We start from the raw sequence: 20,009 nt of genomic DNA on the forward strand, positions 1-20,009 counted from the left end.
ATTACTTCTTGACTATAGTTGATGACTATATCTAATTTACTTGGATTCTTCTTCTTAAAAACAAAAATGAGGTCAGACCCCTCCAAAATTTCATCACTTTAACAGAAAATCAGTTTTCATGCAAACTAAAGAAATTAAGATCTGACAATGGAAAATAATTTTTCATCAATGATTTTTATAATGCAAAAGGAATTTCTCATAGGACTTCATGTGTTGAGACCCTTCAACAAAATGACATTGTTGAGAGGAAGCATCAACACCTTCTCAATTTTTGTAGAGCCCTTTCCTAAACCGCCTATCTCCTTATGAAATTGTTCACTCAACCAAGCTTGATCTCATTAACCTCAAAGTCTTTAGTTGTCTATCTTATGCTAGTTCACTCACTACTGGTAGAACAAAACTTTCCCCCAAAAGCTTGAAATGTATTTTTCATGGCTACAAACATGGAACTAAAGGTTATGTCCTATATGATCTTCAATCCAAATATGTCATTACTTCTAGAAATGTGGTGTTTCATGAGACTATCTTTCCTTACCATACTTCATTGTCAAACATTTCTCATAATAAAGTTGGCACTACTAATTCTACTTATGACTTCACTCTTTTTTATTTTCCCTTTACTTTACCCATTTCACTTGCCACAACACCCGCACAAAATAATAACACTTCTAATGTTGTTAATGATTCCACTATTTCTAAAAATACTCAAGACAGTCAAGTTACTATTGCTGCTCCTAGAGTTTCTCTTAGAGTAAAGAATAGGCCTGGATAAATGGATCAATATTATTTTGGTGCAACCTTTGCATCACAATCTTATAAATCTACTCCATACCCTATGCACTTATTTCTTTCTTATGATAAATGCTCTTCTGATCATGTTTCTTTTTTGTCATAACATCTCTACACAAGTTGAGCCCAGGTTTTTCAAAGAACCAAGTCAAAGTGACTATTGGAAATAGGCTATGGCCTCAAAACTTCAAGCTTTGGACAAAAATCATACTTGGACATTGGCTCATCTTCCTCCTGGCAAGAAATTAGTTGGTTGCATATGGGTTTACAGGATCAAACATAAAGTAGATGGTTTTATTGAGAGGTTCAAAGCATAGTTAGTGGCCAAGGACTTTACTCAAATAGAGGGGGATGAATACTTTGAGACATTCTCACCTGTAGTAAAACTAACTATAGTCATACTTCTCTTAATTTAAATTTATTTTAAGTTTAGCATCGAAAAAGCCGACGTTATTCTTTAAATATAACGTCGGCTTTTTCAACACTAATTTAATTTAAATTTAAATTAAATTAGTGTCAGAAAAGCCGACGCTATATTTAAAGAATAGCGTAAGCTTTTTCAACACAAAACTTAGTTTATATTTAGTGTCGAAAAAGCCGACGCTACATCTTAAAATAGCGTCGGCTTTTCCGACAGTATACGTGCTTTGAGAGAGATAAAAATAAATTTTTCAATGTTATATACGTATAATGTGCTCTGGTACACTTGGTTATCAAGTTCACTTAAGACCTCAAGGTTCACGGATCGAGTCCCGGGAATGTTAAAAATATGAACGAATAAATGATAAGTTGGAAAAAGAAGATAAAGAAAAAAATAAAATAAATTTTGTGTCAACATAGTGTCAGCTTAACCGACAATAAAAAATTAAAATAAATAAATTTTTTAGTGACGGCTTAGCTGATACAAAAAAAAAATTGTGTCAACTTATTTAGCGTCAGCCAAAAATCGACAATATTACATAAGTTTTTATGATTTAGAGTCGGCTTTTGACCGACTCTAAATCGGAACATTCTTGTAGTGTAAAACTTTGCCTCAATGTCATAATATCGGTGTGACATCCTCTATCCTGCATGCATAGTATAATGATTATAAAAAGAAAATATTGTATTTGAATAACTTTAAACAAAGGTAAATAGTGTCACATTCAAAGTTCATATAAACTAAATCAATGCCTAACTATTACAAACTTTAAGGAAAATACATTTTAAGGAAAGTAAACTATAATCCCTAAAACAAAAAACATGAAACATAATTTAATATCCCCTACATCATAGGTATTAGAGGTCTCCCTTCAATCAACTAGACTCCTCCAAAAAAGATGTCTCTTGTAATCGATGTAGAATAAGATCAGGTAGTCACAAACAAACAAAATATACAACCAATAATTAAACTCCTCATCAATCCATACAATAATTTCAACTCAGTTTATATCTCATTCTATCACGATATTAATAAAAATACAATTTAAATACAAGCAAAATGTCATGCTCATGCATAGATTAGACTCTCCTAATCTGTATGCATGTGATGCTAGTAAAATCATTTTTCCCTATCTGAAGGTTGAGTAATCTAGGAGTGTGACACCCTCTACCCCATTATTAATATACAACAAATGTAACAATAAAATATTTCTTTTCTTCTTTTTGGGTAAATAAAATCTTTCATAGTTGACAAATATTTCAAATATCACAAGGTAGAAGATTCACATTCGTAACTCATAAATCATAACTCCAGTGTAGAAATTATAAAAGAAAAGAAGTTAAGATTTTCAATACAATTTAGTGAAAAACAAGAAATCATATATATACAAATAATAATAAAGGAAATATAAATTAACTCCAGTAAAGGTGGCAGTGCCTCCTAGTTAGGGATTAATTTATACTCCCAAATCATATAATAATAAATATAACAAAGATGTACATTTTGGTCTTTTCTCAAGAACGTTCAAAATTACATAAGAAGAGAAAATTAAAGCTTTTAAAATAATAACATATTAGACTAAGCTAGCTAAGCCCCGATGTCACATCCTATCAGAGCATGCCCCATTGAAGCCTTAAGCCTCATCACCAACATCCCCATGATGCTGATCATCTGCAACACAATTTAAAACATATACAAAACAACAAGGGAGTGAGAAACATCTCACTCAGTTTCAGGTGCAGAAATAAAGGTTAAATAGCCCACACACACACAACAAATATAAGTCACATGTAAATAACATACATAAATAATCAAATATCCCATATATATTCATTTATCATGCTATGATGTCATGGACTCAACTCATAAATGCATGCATGTGGCGCCATACGGAAGATTCACAATTCATCGTTGGTGACCCTAAGGTACACCTGGTTACATCACTGGTGACCCTAAGGTACACCTTGTTAGCATGTTACATCGTGGGTGACCCTAAGGTACACCTTGTTAGTCGTGGGTGACCCTAAGGTACACCTTGTTAGTCGTGGGTGACCATAAGGTACACCTTGTTAGTCGTGGGTATGCGGCCTCAGCGGCACACCTGGAGTAATATATGCATATGATGCATGTCATACATTCATAATCTCATGGACTCAACATTTAACTTATTACATAATTTCATTTAATACATCATGTCCTCATTTTTCATAGTCTCATAATCATAGTTTGTCTCAATAGTCCATTCTTAAGTCTCCTGTCATTTGTCCATATTTCACTAGGTCATGTCATAAATACTCCTCATAAGGTCCGCACAGGAATTCACAGAGATCCAGAGAGTATTCTTGTTCATATTAAACCTCATTTATTATTAACATTAATTTCATATTCATTTATTACTTTCAACAAAGAACAAAGTAGAATAAATAGAAAATCGGACAGAACAACGGCACCTTTAACAAAAACAAAGTAGAGTAAATAGAAAATCAAACAGAACAACGGCACCTTCAACAAAGAACAAAGTAAAGTAAATAGAAAATCAAACAGAACAACGGCATCTTCAACAAGGAACAAAATAGAGTAAATAGAAAATCAGACAGAACAACGACAAGGGATTGGGGGCCAATCCGACAAACAACTATCCAACAATTATCCCCACACCCCTGAGCGAGGTTCTCACTCCCCCCCTTACCTGGATAAGCGGAGTTGGAACTTGGGCAGAGTCTCCTCCTCTGGATCCCCTCTTTTTCTTTCCCTCTCTCTCTCTTTCTTTCTTTCTCTCTCTCTCTCTTCTCTCTCTCTCTCTTTCTCTTTTCTTTCTCTCTCTAAAATTTTCACTTCTTCTTCTCTGTACCAAATTTTCACCCCCCTGCCCCTATTTATAGGCCTCCTGGCGCAACCGGAACGGCCGTACTGATTTCGGAACGGCCCGTTCCGGATCCTTCAAACGTGGGCAAATTTCTCAACTAGAACGGCCCGTTCCAAAATCGGAACGCCCGTTCCCAAAAAGCAGAACGGGCCGTTCTGAAACCAGAACGGCCCGTTCTCAAACTCAGCAGAACGGCCCGTTCTCCCTCCGGAACGGCCCGTTCTCCTTGTTGGAACGGCCCGTTCTGGGCCCGTTCCCAACCTAAAATTTTAGCTTATTTTAAATGGTCAGAACGGCCCGTTCCACTTTCGGAACAGCCCGTTCCGAGTTACTCAAATGCCCCTAATACCTTTATAAAATTACGAAAATGCCATCAATAATTACGAAAATGCCATTACTTATAAAAATATCCTTTTAAGGAAATTGGGGTGTTACAATTCTCCCCTCCTTTTAGAAATTTCGTCCCCGAAATTTACCTGAAAACAAAAATAGATAAGTTTCTCGCATCTTGCTTTCTAACTCCCATGTAGCACTTTCTTCAAAATTTCCTTATTGATGTACAACTCTATCAATCTCTCCAAGAAATGTCTAATGTTAATAAGTTCAAGGTGAGCAGACCTGGTAAGCCTATCCATTAATCCAAATAAGATCAAATTTCTTAAGAATATCATACATAACTACAACTAAATCCATAGATACATAATCTTATTTTCAAATTAGAACGTCTAAAGGTTGTATTAAATCTGAAAGTTTTTTGTGTTCTACCTTAGCTTTCTAACATACTAAGCAAGCATACACAAATTCCTCCACTTCCTCCGTCATCTTAGGCCACCAAAACATCTTCTCAAGATATTGATACATCTTAGTAACTCCTAGATGAATACTAAGACTGCTCTTATGACCTTCTTCCAAGATTGCTCTCTTAAGTTCTGGCACATTTGGAATATACAACCCATCCTTAAATCTCAACACTCCATCCACTCCAAATTTAAACTTACTTTCTACACCTTGATTCAACTTCTCTACTTCTCTTTAGACCATCATGTTTCTGCTGCGCCACTCTGATACATTTCAGTAACTCTTAAATAAATGCTAAAAATATTCTTATGTCCTTTCTCTAAGATCATCTTCCTTAATTTGGGTTTACTAGGCACATAGATTATATCCTTGTATCCCGAAACACCATCAACTTCCACTTGTAAAAGGCTATTTATATTCCTACCAATCTTTTTCACTTGGGTCACTAAGAAAGAATCTAACTCCTGAGTCTTCTAATCTCATTATTAATCCTTTCAACATATTCAATTCAATGTTCCTAAGGGTGAGCTCACACATCATGCTTAAGTTTCTAATCTACTCAATCAAACTCAACCCTTATATCATCAAAATGATAGATAAATGCTCATCCTACTCAGGACATTTGTCACCATATTAGTTTAACTTGTATAATCTTCTCCAATGATTAGGCACCTAATTGTAAGTTCACTATGTACTCATACTCGGTCTTCAAGTCTTACCACTTTATTTATACTCCAAGAAAACTCTTATTCACTACCTTGTCCTATAATCTCATACCTGGCCACCAAAATGAATCGACTAATATACTTATTCAATATCCTTTGAATAATCCATTCGTTAATCGAGTCATACATAGTCCCTTACTACTAGGAGTAATTTCACAAATCAAACTTAAATTCCTAACTTGAGCCAAAAGATATATCTCTTTGACCATAAAGAAAGATAAATATAGATATTTCCTATTCAAAGCATCGACTGCTATAGGTTTACCCAGATAACAACTAAGATTAAAATCTTAATCCTTACAATTTCCAACTATCTCTTCTATCTCATATTCAATTCCTTCGGATCAAACAGATATTTAAGATCCTTATAATCACTAAATATCTCAATAATGTTTCTAAAATCTCAAGCGTAACTATTACAACTTCTAATTCAAGGTAATTTCTCTCATGAATTTTCCATTTCCTAGATGCTTAAAAACATAAGTTACTACCTTTGCATCAATAATCCACCCAAACCTGTCTTCAAAGTCATCACTATATCTCACATAAGACTTACTAGAGTCAGGTAATATTATCACTAGTCAATTTTGCCATAAGAGTTAGAACTACTCTTATACTTACTATCTCACATAAAGACAATACCCCTCATAGTGAATGTAGTCAAGGGCAATGCTATCCTAGAAATTCTTTCAATAAATCTCCAATAGTAGGCCTCATAAAACTTTTATTCTCGCTAACTTGCTTAGATATCTCTCTGCTTAAACATAACTTCTACCTAAGACAGATTCATGTTCACCTTAACTGAAATTTACAGGGACTAGAAAACTTAACATACAACCGTCTTGGATATATCTTCACCTTCAACTACAATATGATCATATCACATCCTAAGATCAATATCACTAACCATACAACATTCACCATTTGATCCCTAAGGTCTTCTATTCACATATCGACATACATGCACATCAAGTCATATTAGAATGCATACTTTAAACCTTCATATATATCATCCATAAGCATGTACATGAACAACCTTTACCACACAGCATCATATAACCTTAAACAACCTCTCAATCTACACGAAAACACCTCAAAACATGTCAATTCTTATCCTTGCATTGCCTACTAACCCGAAAACATTAGTATACAGACTAACTTCTATTTTTAACAACTATCAAAGAAAACAACATATAAAGAGTTCTACTCATCCACGTGATATCAACCTATCACTAAGTGAATAGGCTACAACTCTTAGTGAGACATGAGATTTAAAAAAAAAACAAATCATCTTCTTAGCTAAAGAAAACTTCAAAAATCACAACAAATATATTCAGTGCTTACAACTATACCTCTGATTACCAAAGCAGCTATACTGGAGTTCTAGACCTCCGTTTTACCTGATTCCAATTCCATTAGAAAGATAACATCCAAGGCTACCACTTTCCTGAAGACTAACAAAAATTCTAATTTTGTCAGTATAGCACTTGTACTGTCACAACAAAACATCTCCTACACCAGACAACAATAGTGTATCAACATCTAAAACCACAAAAATACCTCAATCCTTCCAAACTTACTCCTTTCCACCTGAAATTCATATCAAAGTTTCCCACTACAAATCTAAACCAAATAACTCACCTATTCAGTACAAAAGGCTTAGAAAATAAAATTTTCATGCAACCATCAAACTCTAAAAATCATCAACACTTCAAGCTCTCCTTAAGAATACCAAAACTCCAATTCTCAACATACCTCATCTTTGGATTCAATTTCTACAACTATAGCTTTCAAAAATTTCACCAATCATAAATTCTTAATACACTTTAAAATAAATCAATGTCTTACCCAAATCTAAGGCCTCAATAGTTCCCACAATATTAACAACATATTTCGTCTACCACTACTCGCACATATGCTTGCAACACAAGCGATATTACTCAACCACCACTTCTTACGTAAGTATCAAACACTTAAGCAATCATAAGAATGAAGAAGAAAGGTCATAATGGTATTAGCTGACACTATCATGACTATCATTCCTCTAATAAAAAAAAATAATAATAACTTAACAATATCAAACTTTACAATATCAACACAAGGAGAACATCATCATCATCATTATCAAAGCAAAACATCATCAAAGCAAAGCATCACCAAAGTATACAACAAACAAAACAATGTCAGAGTACACAACAGAATCTCGATAAGTCACGGCCGATTAGATCGACCTGCTCTGATACCACTAAATGTGACACCCTCTACCCCATTATTAATATACAACAAATGTAACAATAAAATATTTCTTTTCTTCTTTTTGGGTAAATAAAATCTTTCATAGTTGACAAATATTTCAAATATCACAAGGTAGAAGATTCACATTCGTAACTCATAAATCATAACTCCAGTGTAGAAATTATAAAAGAAAAGAAGTTAAGATTTTCAATACAATTTAGTGAAAAACAAGAAATCATATATATACAAATAATAATAAAGGAAATATAAATTAACTCCAGTAAAGGTGGCAGTGCCTCCTAGTTAGGGATTAATTTATACTCCCAAATCATATAATAATAAATATAACAAAGATGTACATTTTGGCCTTTTCTCAAGAACGTTCAAAATTACATAAGAAGAGAAAATTAAAGCTTTTAAAATAATAACATATTAGACTAAGCTAGCTAAGCCCCGATGTCACATCCTATCAGAGCATGCCCCACTGAAGCCTTAAGCCTCATCACCAACATCCCCATGATGCTGATCATTTGCAACACAATTTAAAACATATACAAAACAACAAGGGAGTGAGAAACATCTCACTCAGTTTCAGGTGCAGAAATAAAGGTTAAATAGCCCACACACACACAACAAATATAAGTCACATGTAAATAACATACATAAATAATCAAATATCACATATATATTCATTTATCATGCTATGATGTCATGGACTCAACTCATAAATGCATGCATGTGGCGCCATACGGAAGATTCACAATTCATCGTTGGTGACCCTAAGGTACACCTGGTTACATCACTGGTGACCCTAAGGTACACCTTGTTAGCATGTTACATCGTGGGTGACCCTAAGGTACACCTTGTTAGTCGTGGGTGACCCTAAGGTACACCTTGTTAGTCGTGGGTGACCATAAGGTACACCTTGTTAGTCGTGGGTATGCGGCCTCAGCGGCACACCTGGAGTAATATATGCATATGATGCATGTCATACATTCATAATCTCATGGACTCAACATTTAACTTATTACATAATTTCATTTAATACATCATGTCCTCATTTTTCATAGTCTCATAATCATAGTTTGTCTCAATAGTCCATTCTTAAGTCTCCTGTCATTTGTCCATATTTCACTAGGTCATGTCATAAATACTCCTCATAAGGTCCGCACAGGAATTCACAGAGATCCAGAGAGTATTCTTGTTCATATTAAACCTCATTTATTATTAACATTAATTTCATATTCATTTATTACTTTCAACAAAGAACAAAGTAGAATAAATAGAAAATCGGACAGAACAACGACACCTTTAACAAAAACAAAGTAGAGTAAATAGAAAATCAAACAGAACAACGGCACCTTCAACAAAGAACAAAGTAAAGTAAATAGAAAATCAAACAGAACAACGGCATCTTCAACAAGGAACAAAATAGAGTAAATAGAAAATCAGACAGAACAACGGCAAGGGATTGGGGGCCAATCCGACAAACAACTATCCAACAATTATCCCCACACCCCTGAGCGAGGTTCTCACTCCCCCCTTACCTGGATAAGCGGAGTTGGAACTTGGGCAGAGTCTCCTCCTCTGGATCCCCTCTTTTTCTTTCCCTCTCTCTCTCTTTCTTTCTTTCTCTCTCTCTCTCTTCTCTCTCTCTCTCTTTCTCTTTTCTTTCTCTCTCTAAAATTTTCACTTCTTCTTCTCTGTACCAAATTTTCACCCCCTGCCCCTATTTATAGGCCTCCTGGCGCAACCGGAACGGCCGTACTGATTTCGGAACGGCCCGTTCCGGATCCTTCAAACGTGGGCAAATTTCTCAACTGGAACGGCCCGTTCCAAAATCGGAACGCCCGTTCCCAAAAAGCAGAACGGCCCGTTCTGAAACCAGAACGGCCCGTTCTCAAACTCAGCAGAACGGCCCGTTCTCCCTCCGGAACGGCCCGTTCTCCTTGTTGGAACGGCCCGTTCTGGGCCCGTTCCCAACCTAAAATTTTAGCTTATTTTAAATGCTCAGAACGGCCCGTTCCACTTTCGGAACAGCCCGTTCCGAGTTACTCAAATGCCCCTAATACCTTTATAAAATTACGAAAATGCCATCAATAATTACGAAAATGCCATTACTTATAAAAATATCCTTTTAAGGAAATTGGGATGTTACAAGGAGTACATGCCGGATCAAGCCATCACAACACTCTCACTAGGAGGATATACTACTAGGATTTCGTCAGGATAGTTGAGTCGCGTTAGATCACCCTATGCACATAATGGGAGAGATTGGGCCTTCCTAAGCCAAACTATTCCCAAAGACTAACCCCAAGCTTTTACTCAAAGGGCATTCCCCAATGGTGTATTCTAAATCCTACCCATCACAAAATACAAATGCATATAATGCATGACATTCAAAACTCAATGCATTACTACACAAATTCACATATCATATATTGTTATAATGCATCACCCTTTATCACTTATCACTTTATCACTCCACAACTCATCACGTATCACTTTCACTTATCACAATCACTTACACACACAAACCACTCACACATACACATACATAAGAAATAGGTTCAAATAAGGAATTGCACCCCACAAGACACACCCTAATCCCAACGCATGCAAGGCCATGAGCCTCTAGAAGGAAATCACGCTCGACATGATCCTCCCTACGCTCAATGAGATGCATCCAGAGGACCTCTAGAAGCCTCATGCCCAACGTGACTACGCTCACGCCTGACATCATTAACATTGCAAGTATTTTAGATTTTCAGGCCTAATGAGACCAAGCCCATGCTTGACGTCGTCGAGGTCGCAAGCATTCTAATTTACCCACGCCCAACGAGACCAAGTTGTTGCCCAATGCATTATTAGTAAAACTTAATATGAATAATTCATGATTTTTTTCAAATATGTGGATTTTATGATTTCTACAATTTTAATCTGTTAAGGGGTTTTTATAGTCTAATTAATCCACATTTTAGTCATGAAATTTACAATTATTATGAATTAGCTCCTACTTGAGGGGTTAGATACATCCTTAGGGTTCCCTTGGGAACCCACAAGCACTCATAGATTTATCATTATATACAATTTTTATAACCAACACATTGATACATACATTTATCATATATAAAACATTCAATTTCATACAGGTTAACAAAAAGGATTGGGTTTAATCCCTTTCTAACATACATACACACATCCCAGGAATTAAGGGCCAATCTTCTTATCCAACAATTGCCCCACACCCTAGAACAAGGTTCTCACTCCCTCTTTATCTTGATTGGAGCTAGCTTCAAGATTTTGCTCTCTGAGTTCCTCTTCGGATGCCTCTAGTTTGCTTCCCTCTTATGATCACAATGTACTATTAGATCACATGTGAGGTAGACCTAGCACTACTAATGTATTTAAACAAAACCCTAACTCTCACTCGCACGTGTAGTTTGTCAGTAAAAAGCCCAACTAATTAACCTCGCATATTTGAATTTAAAAAGATAATTAAAATATATTATCTTATCAAATCACTCTGAATATTTTAAACTCTAATTAATTAATTAGAAAATCTTTCATTAACTTATTTGGAAAAAGTGGGATGTTACAACTCCCCCTCCCCCCTTTTGAAATTTCATCCCCGAAATCACATGAAGTATAGAGGTTTGGACATGATTCACACATTTGACTTTCTAGTTCCCAAGTGACACTTTCCTCCGTGTTCCCTACCTAAATCACCTTAACTAAACAGATGTCCTTTCCTCTTAGTTGTTTCACTCTCTTATCCTCAATGCTCAAAGGAATTGTTTCATATGTAAGGTTATCCTTCAATTACATGTTGTCAGATTCAAGAATATGAGAAAGGTCATGGATATACTTACGAAGTTGAGAGACATGAAAAAATTATGTAAGTTAGAAAGAGATAGAGGTAAAGGTATTTGGTGGGCTACTTCATCGATCCTCTTAAGGATCTGTTAAGGGCCAATGAATTGAGAAGTAAGCTTATAGGATTTTAGTGCTCTACAAACACTAGTCCAAGGGTTAAGTTTAACGAATACTTGCTCTCCCTCTTTAAACTCAAGATCCTTTCCCCTTTTATCATGGTAACTTTTTTGCCTACTCTAGGATGATCTCATCTTATCCTAAATAACTCTCACATTTTCAGTGGTTTGTTGAATTATCTATGGTCCTAAAATGGAACTTTCACGAGGTTTCACCCAACATAAGGGTATTCTACACCTTCTACCATAAAGGGCTTCATAAGCTATCATTTAATTACTGTAATTGTAGTTATTATCATAAGTGAACTTTATTAAAGGTGAAAAACTATCCCAACTACCCCCATGCTCTAAAACCTAGGCTCTAAGCAAATCCTCTAAGGATTGGATTGTCCTTTTGGTTTGACAATCGGTTTAGGGATGGTAGGCTGAACTCAATCTAATTAAGCTTAGTTCCTAAAGCTTTATGCAATCTTTCTCAACATCTAGAGGTAAATCTAGGGTCTTTATCATAAACTATATTAGAGGGTATACCATGAAGTCTCACAATTTCACCTCTGTATAACTTAGTCAACATTGATAGGAATGAAGTGAGCAGACTTAGTGAGTTTATCCACAATCACCCTAATGGAATCCATATTCCTTATGGTTCTAGGCATAGCTCACAATTCATACATAGCTCACAATATGTCCCATCAATGGCATACTCACACACTATAACCAGATATTACACTACTAGAAAAATTAATATTTGTGACGAATTTTGTGACGGAAAAAATAGCATCGCTAATAGTGACGCATTTTGTGAGGGAATTTTAAGTTTTGTGACGGACAAGAATTTATTGACTTTTGTGACGAATTTTGTGACGGAATATATTCCGTCTCTAAAAATCCGTCACAAATTTCGTCACTGAATCAAAAAAAAAATATTTGTGACAGAAAAATTTTCGTCTCTAAAAATTCGGCACAAATTTCATCACTAAATAAAAAAAAATGTTTGTGACGGATTTTGTGACGGAATGAACTTCGTCTCTAAAAAGTCCGTCACAAATTTCGTCACTAAAATGAAAAAATTTAGTGACGGATTGTTCCCTCTCAAAATTCCGTCACAAATAGGTTAAAATATTTTGTGAAAAAATTTGTGACAAATTGTTCCCTCTCAAAATATTAAATTTTATTTATGAAACTTTTATATTTAAGAATTATGCATAATTAAAGAAAATATGTTAAATTTTTTTTTAAAAAATAATAAAATTAAAAATATTTTATTTCATTAAAGGACTGAAAAAATTATGAAATTCATTTAATTAAATAAAAAATTGTCAATTTTGAACATAAGAAACTAAGACATTCATTAAAAATATTTTTAAAAAAACTTGTGAAAAAAAAAAGAATATTAATTTAGTTTTGGCTTAATCACATTTTTTATCCCTCAAGTATTGTAATTGTGCAATTTTGATCCCTAAGATTTTAATTGGATAATTTTAGTCCCTAAAAGAATTGTAATTGTGCAATTTTAGTCCTTTAATTTTTAATTGAACAATTTTAGTCCCTCAAAAATCATAATTGTGCAATTTGAATCTCTCCCATTAAAAATTTAATAATTTTAAAATTTTAATATATATATATATAATAATTTATAATTATACAATTATTTGCTTATTTAAGTTAACATATACTATAATTTTTATTAATGTAACAAATTATATATATTTATTATTACTAAATAAATAAAATTTATATATTATTAATAATTTAATATTGCTAATAAATTAATATCAATAATATTTTTAGTATATTTATAGATAAATTGATAATTTGATAAATATAACTTAGTATATATTAATATACTTTTACAAAAATATAAATATAGTAGATAAGATATGTATATCTATATTTTTGTAAAAGTATATTAATATATAATAAGTTATATTTATACTTTTGCATAGTTTATTTGTTTCTCTTAGGGTTCTCTTAAGAACCCACAGAGTACTCTAATCCATACAATAAACATCTTACTCATATATGTGACACCCTTACTACCCCAACACATATATAATATAATTCAATTAAGAAGAATAAACTTTCAAAGGGTTCGTAAAAGGGTTCACATAAAACTTCGAAACTGTTCTTTCTTCAATATAAGAAAATGACTGAAAAATAAAACTTTAAAGGTAAAATTTAAGAGTTTACAATTTTAAACACATTTATTACAATACCAAATCCATATAAATATTCTGTCCTAGAAATCCTCTGCCTCGATGTCACATTATCAGAGCATTCCCATAATTTAACTGTTGACATTCTAGATGTCACTCGTAGCCGGATCTTCTTCACCTAAAATATCCACAGTTTATACGGTGAGAAAAGAAAATATCTATATGCAAAGTACATACAAACACCTCACAATATAATCTCATCATAATTCATTATTTAATAAAATATATATATATATATATATATATATATATATATATATATCAATCATTCATCGTCTTCATATCTCAATTCACATTTAACATATCTCATTTCACATACATATCTCAATCCATCATAATTCACACCAATTATATAATTTACAACATCATTTCCATATTCATAATTCATGTCAATCTTACAATTAACAATATCATTTTCAAATCCATAATTCACATCAATCTTACAATTAACACTATGCCAAGACCTCGCCACATCTGACACAAGTGATACAGGTTAATTGCCTCCCACACCAGACCAGGGTCACGCCCTCCCTGTAGCATCACTTACCCAGGGGTCGTGCCATCCCTAGTCATTAAGGAGTACGCTCGTCCCTGAAGCATCACCTACCCAAGGTTCGTATCATCCCTGATCATCCGGGAGTACGCTCGTCCCTGAAACATCAACTACCAGGGTTCGTATCATCCTTGATCCTTTAGTGTGAGGAACCACAATCAAATTACAATCCATACAATCTCTTGCAATTAACCCTATGCCAGGGCTGCCATAATCGACATAAGTGGTGTGTGTTAACTGTCTTACTCATCCCACACCATGCTAGGGTCACGCCCTCCCTGTAGAACCACTTACCCAGGGGCCGTGCCATCCCTAGTCACTGATGTGAGGCACCATAATCACAATCATAATCACTTTCATACAACATCTCATCTCATAATTCAAATTCACATCACGTACACAATTCCACCTCACATACACAATAGATAAGCCCAACAAAATAAGGGTTTACACACCCCTCAAGTAATTCACATCAAGATCATTCATTCTTATCAATCAATACAATAATAACATTCATAAATTAATATTATAAACAATGGAATTATCAATTTAATATAATTCAGCATAAACAGTAAAACCCTTAATTAAAACCTATCTCACAGGCACTTTTCTACAATTTCGTTCTCTCTCCCAGATCATCATTCTTACAAATTATTAGCATATTTATAATTCTCAACACATACCGAATCTAATGGTATAATTAATTCCTCAAACAGAAATAATTCAACTTTTCCAAAACCTAGCCTACAGGCACTTTTCTATAATTTTGTTCTCTCTCCCAGAGCATTATTTTTACAAATAAATCATATATTCGTACTCCTAAATTCATACAGAATCAAATAATGTCAATAATTTTTCAAACAGAAATAATTATAAAATTGCTCATAATCATAAGGGTTCTTCTTCTACCCAATTTTCTCATGTAACTCCACATATAAATAATTTCTTTTCCCCCCGTACCTGGATACATAGGAACTCGGGCAGAACCTCCTCTTTTTCCTTAAATAAGGATCGGAACTAAGACTGGAGCAGAACCTCATCCTCTGAGTTCCCCTTGGTCTTCAGAGAGAAGAAGAAGAACGAAAGAGAGAACAGAAGAGAAGAGAGAGTGAGAATGAGAGGTGTGTAGAAATGAGAGGATTTGAGGCCTATTTATAGGATTTTTCGCCCACCTACCACTACGGCCCGTTCCAAAATCGGAACGGCCCGTTCTGGGCCCTTCAAACCTATGTAAATTTTTCAACTGGAACGGCCCGTTCCCAAACTTGAACGGCCCGTTCTCAAACCCAGCAGAACGGCCAGTTCTGCTTCCAGAACGGCCCGTTCTCCAAACCAGAACGGCCCGTTCTCCCTCTGGAACGGCCCGTTCTCCAAACCGGAACGGCCCGTTCTCCCTCCAGAACGGTCCGTTCTGCTTCTCAAATTTTGGGCCTTTAACTTATTCCAGAACGGCCCGTTTCACTTTTGAAACGGCCCGTTCTGGGCAACGAATTGGGCCTATGGCCCATTGAAAATTGGGCTGTTACAATATAATTGTCTCTTACAATTGCATTCCCTTATAGTGTGTTTGGATGAGTAATTTTACAAATTCAAGGAATTTGAAATTCTTGGTATTTTATTTACTTTGATTTCAATTTATATCATTGTTAAAATATTTTGTTTAGATAAGTCAATTCAATTTTTTTATAAATTTTAAATTGTTAATTTGGATATGATAATTTGATTCTATCATGATAAAATTGCTTTTAAAAATATATTTATATGTTGAGATTTTTAAATAAAGTTTTATAAAAAAAATGTTAACCAATTTTTAAATATTTAATAATTTTAAAATTTAATTTAGATAATATTTAATAATTTTTAAAGTATTTTTTAATATTCAATAATTAAAAATATGAAGATATAAGATAAAATATATAAGTGAAATAAGGGGAAAAAATATGAGGAATTTCAAATTCTTACATTTTTGGGAGAATTTGAAATTCTATTATTTCAAAGAATTTGACAAATGCTTGGAATTCAAATTCTTTGTAAATTCTCCATCGAAACAAAGTATTTCACCTCAAAAATTTAAAATTCTTCAAACAAATGAATTACCCCATTAAAATTCCTCATCCAAACATACTCTTAGGTTTCTCATAGGAACCATAGAGATATTAAAATTATACATTTATATTCAAATATAAGAAAAACAACAAAAAGAACATGTATATCCAGAACGGCCCGTTCTGAAACCAGAACGGCCCGTTCTTACACCAGAACGGCGCGTTCTAGAATCAAATTTTAAGGTACAACAGCCACGTATGGAACGACCCGTTTCGCTTTAGTTTTAATAGGCTATTTTAGTATTTTAGAACGGCCCGTTCCACTTTGGGAATGGGCCGTTCTGTATTTGCGTATTGATCATAAATTTATGTGTTAGAACGGGGCGTTCCGATTTAATTTTAATAGGGTATTTTAGTAGTCTAGAACGGCCCGTTCCAGTTTGAGAACGGCCCGTTCTGGGCTATTTAAATATGTGATTATTTAATTTTTAGATCAAGTGAAAATATGTGACTAATTAACTATGTATGAAATGTGTAACTATTGACTTGTATATACATAATAAGATTTATAAATATTAACCATTATTAGGCTCTAGATATCTATTTTATAAATATTAACCTTTATAGGTTATAGATATCTATTTTAATTTTAGAAGTCTACATCTCTAAACTCAGCCTTAATTAATGAAAATATATTTTTATTAATATTCTTAGGGATTTTTGATTTAGTTAGATGTTAAAAAATGCCTAATACAGTAACTTTATAAACTAATGTAGTGATTAAATATTTTGCGGTCACATATTATAATTTATTTTAGTAGAAAATCTGCCTAGCAAAAAAAAATTTACTAGAAAATCTTGTGTTTAATTTTAATGTGTGCAAAATATTTTCATATAAGTAAGGATATTTCTCATTAAAAGATATTAATGGTTATATATATATAACTATTATATTTTCATCGCTAAAATGTAAAAATTACTTTTTTAAAAATTATAATTAAATTCTTCCATCACTGATTTTAACTTTTCTAATAATACTAACTTAGTTAATAATTTATGACACCAAATTAAAGAACTTGGTTAATAATTTATTTTCATTCATACATGCATTTCATTTACAATAAGGAATTTGCTTCTTTAAAAATGTACCATGCACGCCACAAAAGTGAAACATATTTTGTTGGATGTCGTGTGGCATTTCCCTCTATTAACCTAATTTTCCCCAAAATGAAGTCCCATTTGGTGACGATCACGACTCTGTACTAGGGTTGAACCAAAACTGGAGTTTCAATAGAACATGCTCCATGTGCCACTATTTAAGAGAAGCTGGCAACTTTTCATATATAAACCATCACAGTTCTCTAAGGGAACTTTTGCTAAAAGGAAAAGATTAGCACAATTGGCATGCTAATCTCAAACTTTAGGACATCAAAGGTGTGTGTGTCCTATTAACATGTGACTTCCACACCCATTATGTGGTCCTAGTACGAAAGGCACCCTACTCCATTTAAGACAATATTGTTTTCATTACTTGAAGGAAGCTGACACTAGCTTTCAATATTTTAGTGTCTGTGTGCAATGTAGGGTTTTGGTGTCAGGAGTATGAATTCAGGGTTTTATTTGTAGTAGTTTATACGGATGTTCACATAAATTCCATGATTCCATTTTGATTTGCATTATTGCACATCTTTCTCATGGTTTTACATCAATTGCGATTTCTAGCTAACACAATTTGAAAGAAGAATATTAATTTGTGTTTATTTAAGAAGTAGCTTAAGATGCTTTACTTATTTAGGACCCCGAAAATCATGATGATTAGTCCTTTAACAGTGGATATCACAACATGGGTTGGGTAGTTGAGTAGCAAAATAACTTCATCATTCTGTATCTTTCCAAAACACCATCATACTTAAGTTCCTATCAACTCTTTAATTAACTACATCTTAATCAACTTCCTCACTTTTGATTCAAAGCCTTCTTATTCTCTCTCCATGCTAAAAATTTTCTTGTGCCAGCTTGTTATGCAATTTGCTTTTTTAATCATTAGATATTACGGTCTGTGATGGGATAACTTGATTCAACATGGTATTTCAAATCGAATCTCTTATCTTCACCAGCTAATTAAGAGAAATTAAGGAAGGAGAGATCATGCATTCACATCTATTTTAATTTTTCTTAACAAAAATTTAAGAGTAAAGAGAGATGCTGTTTGCACCTTTTTGTGTAACTAATAAATGAAAAGAAAGCACCAATCAGATCTCTTTGTCGTTTAAGTATGACAGATCCTTGTATCTAATCCAAATCCATAGAAAATTAATTACTTATGGAGGGACATAAGACAATTCCTTTACTATATCTTTAAGAGTAGGAACTAAATATGTATATTATAACCGACATCTAATATGAAGACAATTTGAATAACAAGTTCTATAATTTATTTTATTACGTTACTAAGAAGATAAAAATATAAAATATTAAGAAAATTTATTTTATTAAAAAAATCATGACTCAAACCCAAATAATTAACTAACATTAAGTGAGGACATTCTAGTGTTACACACGTTTGATGTTAGCCACATGAAGACCATTTGAACAAAGGCCTCTTAAGCATAGAGGTTATACAAATAGGGTATCAAGTAAGAAATAAAAACATTTAAATATAATTGTTAAATTAAAATTAGTAATTCAAAACGTGTATTTAATTATAAATTTCACATTTTTTTTAATTAAATATCGTGTGAGATCTTTAAAACATCGCAAGAGATTTGCAATTAAATACACAATCTAAAAAGTTAAGTTTAATTATATATATATATATATATATATATATATATATATAAGGAGGGAATCACTTATTTCAAGACTAAGTCTACATAAACTTATTTTACTTAATAATTCATGTTCTACTTAAAATTTCAAGGATCTAATCATTGAATTAAAAAATTTTAATATATAGATCAAGTCTTCAAATTTTTTAAAAATTTAAAAACCATTTGGTACCTTGTTATATAGATTCAAATCAACATATAAAGTATTTTTACAATTATCTCTGAATTTGAATTAATGAAATAGAGTACTAAATAATTTTCAATTTTTTAAAAATATATTCAATAATGGTATATGTACTAAGAACTTTTAATTTAATAATTAAATCGTTAAAATTTAATTTAAAATATAAGTAATTAAGTGAGGTAAGTTTAGATAAACTTATTTTTAAAGTAAGTGAATCTCTCTTTTTCATATATATAGAAATACAGGAAGAAACAAAACAACAATAACTTATAAAACATAAAGACACATAATAAAAATATAAAATAAATTTTAAATATAAAACTTGTTTTAAGCAAAGTCCTATATTCATACATTAAA

The sequence above is a fragment of the Cajanus cajan genome, chromosome 2 (genome assembly GCF_000230855.2).
Source record: "Cajanus cajan strain Asha chromosome 2, NIPB_CcT2T_4, whole genome shotgun sequence".
Classification (NCBI taxonomy): domain Eukaryota; kingdom Viridiplantae; phylum Streptophyta; class Magnoliopsida; order Fabales; family Fabaceae; genus Cajanus; species Cajanus cajan.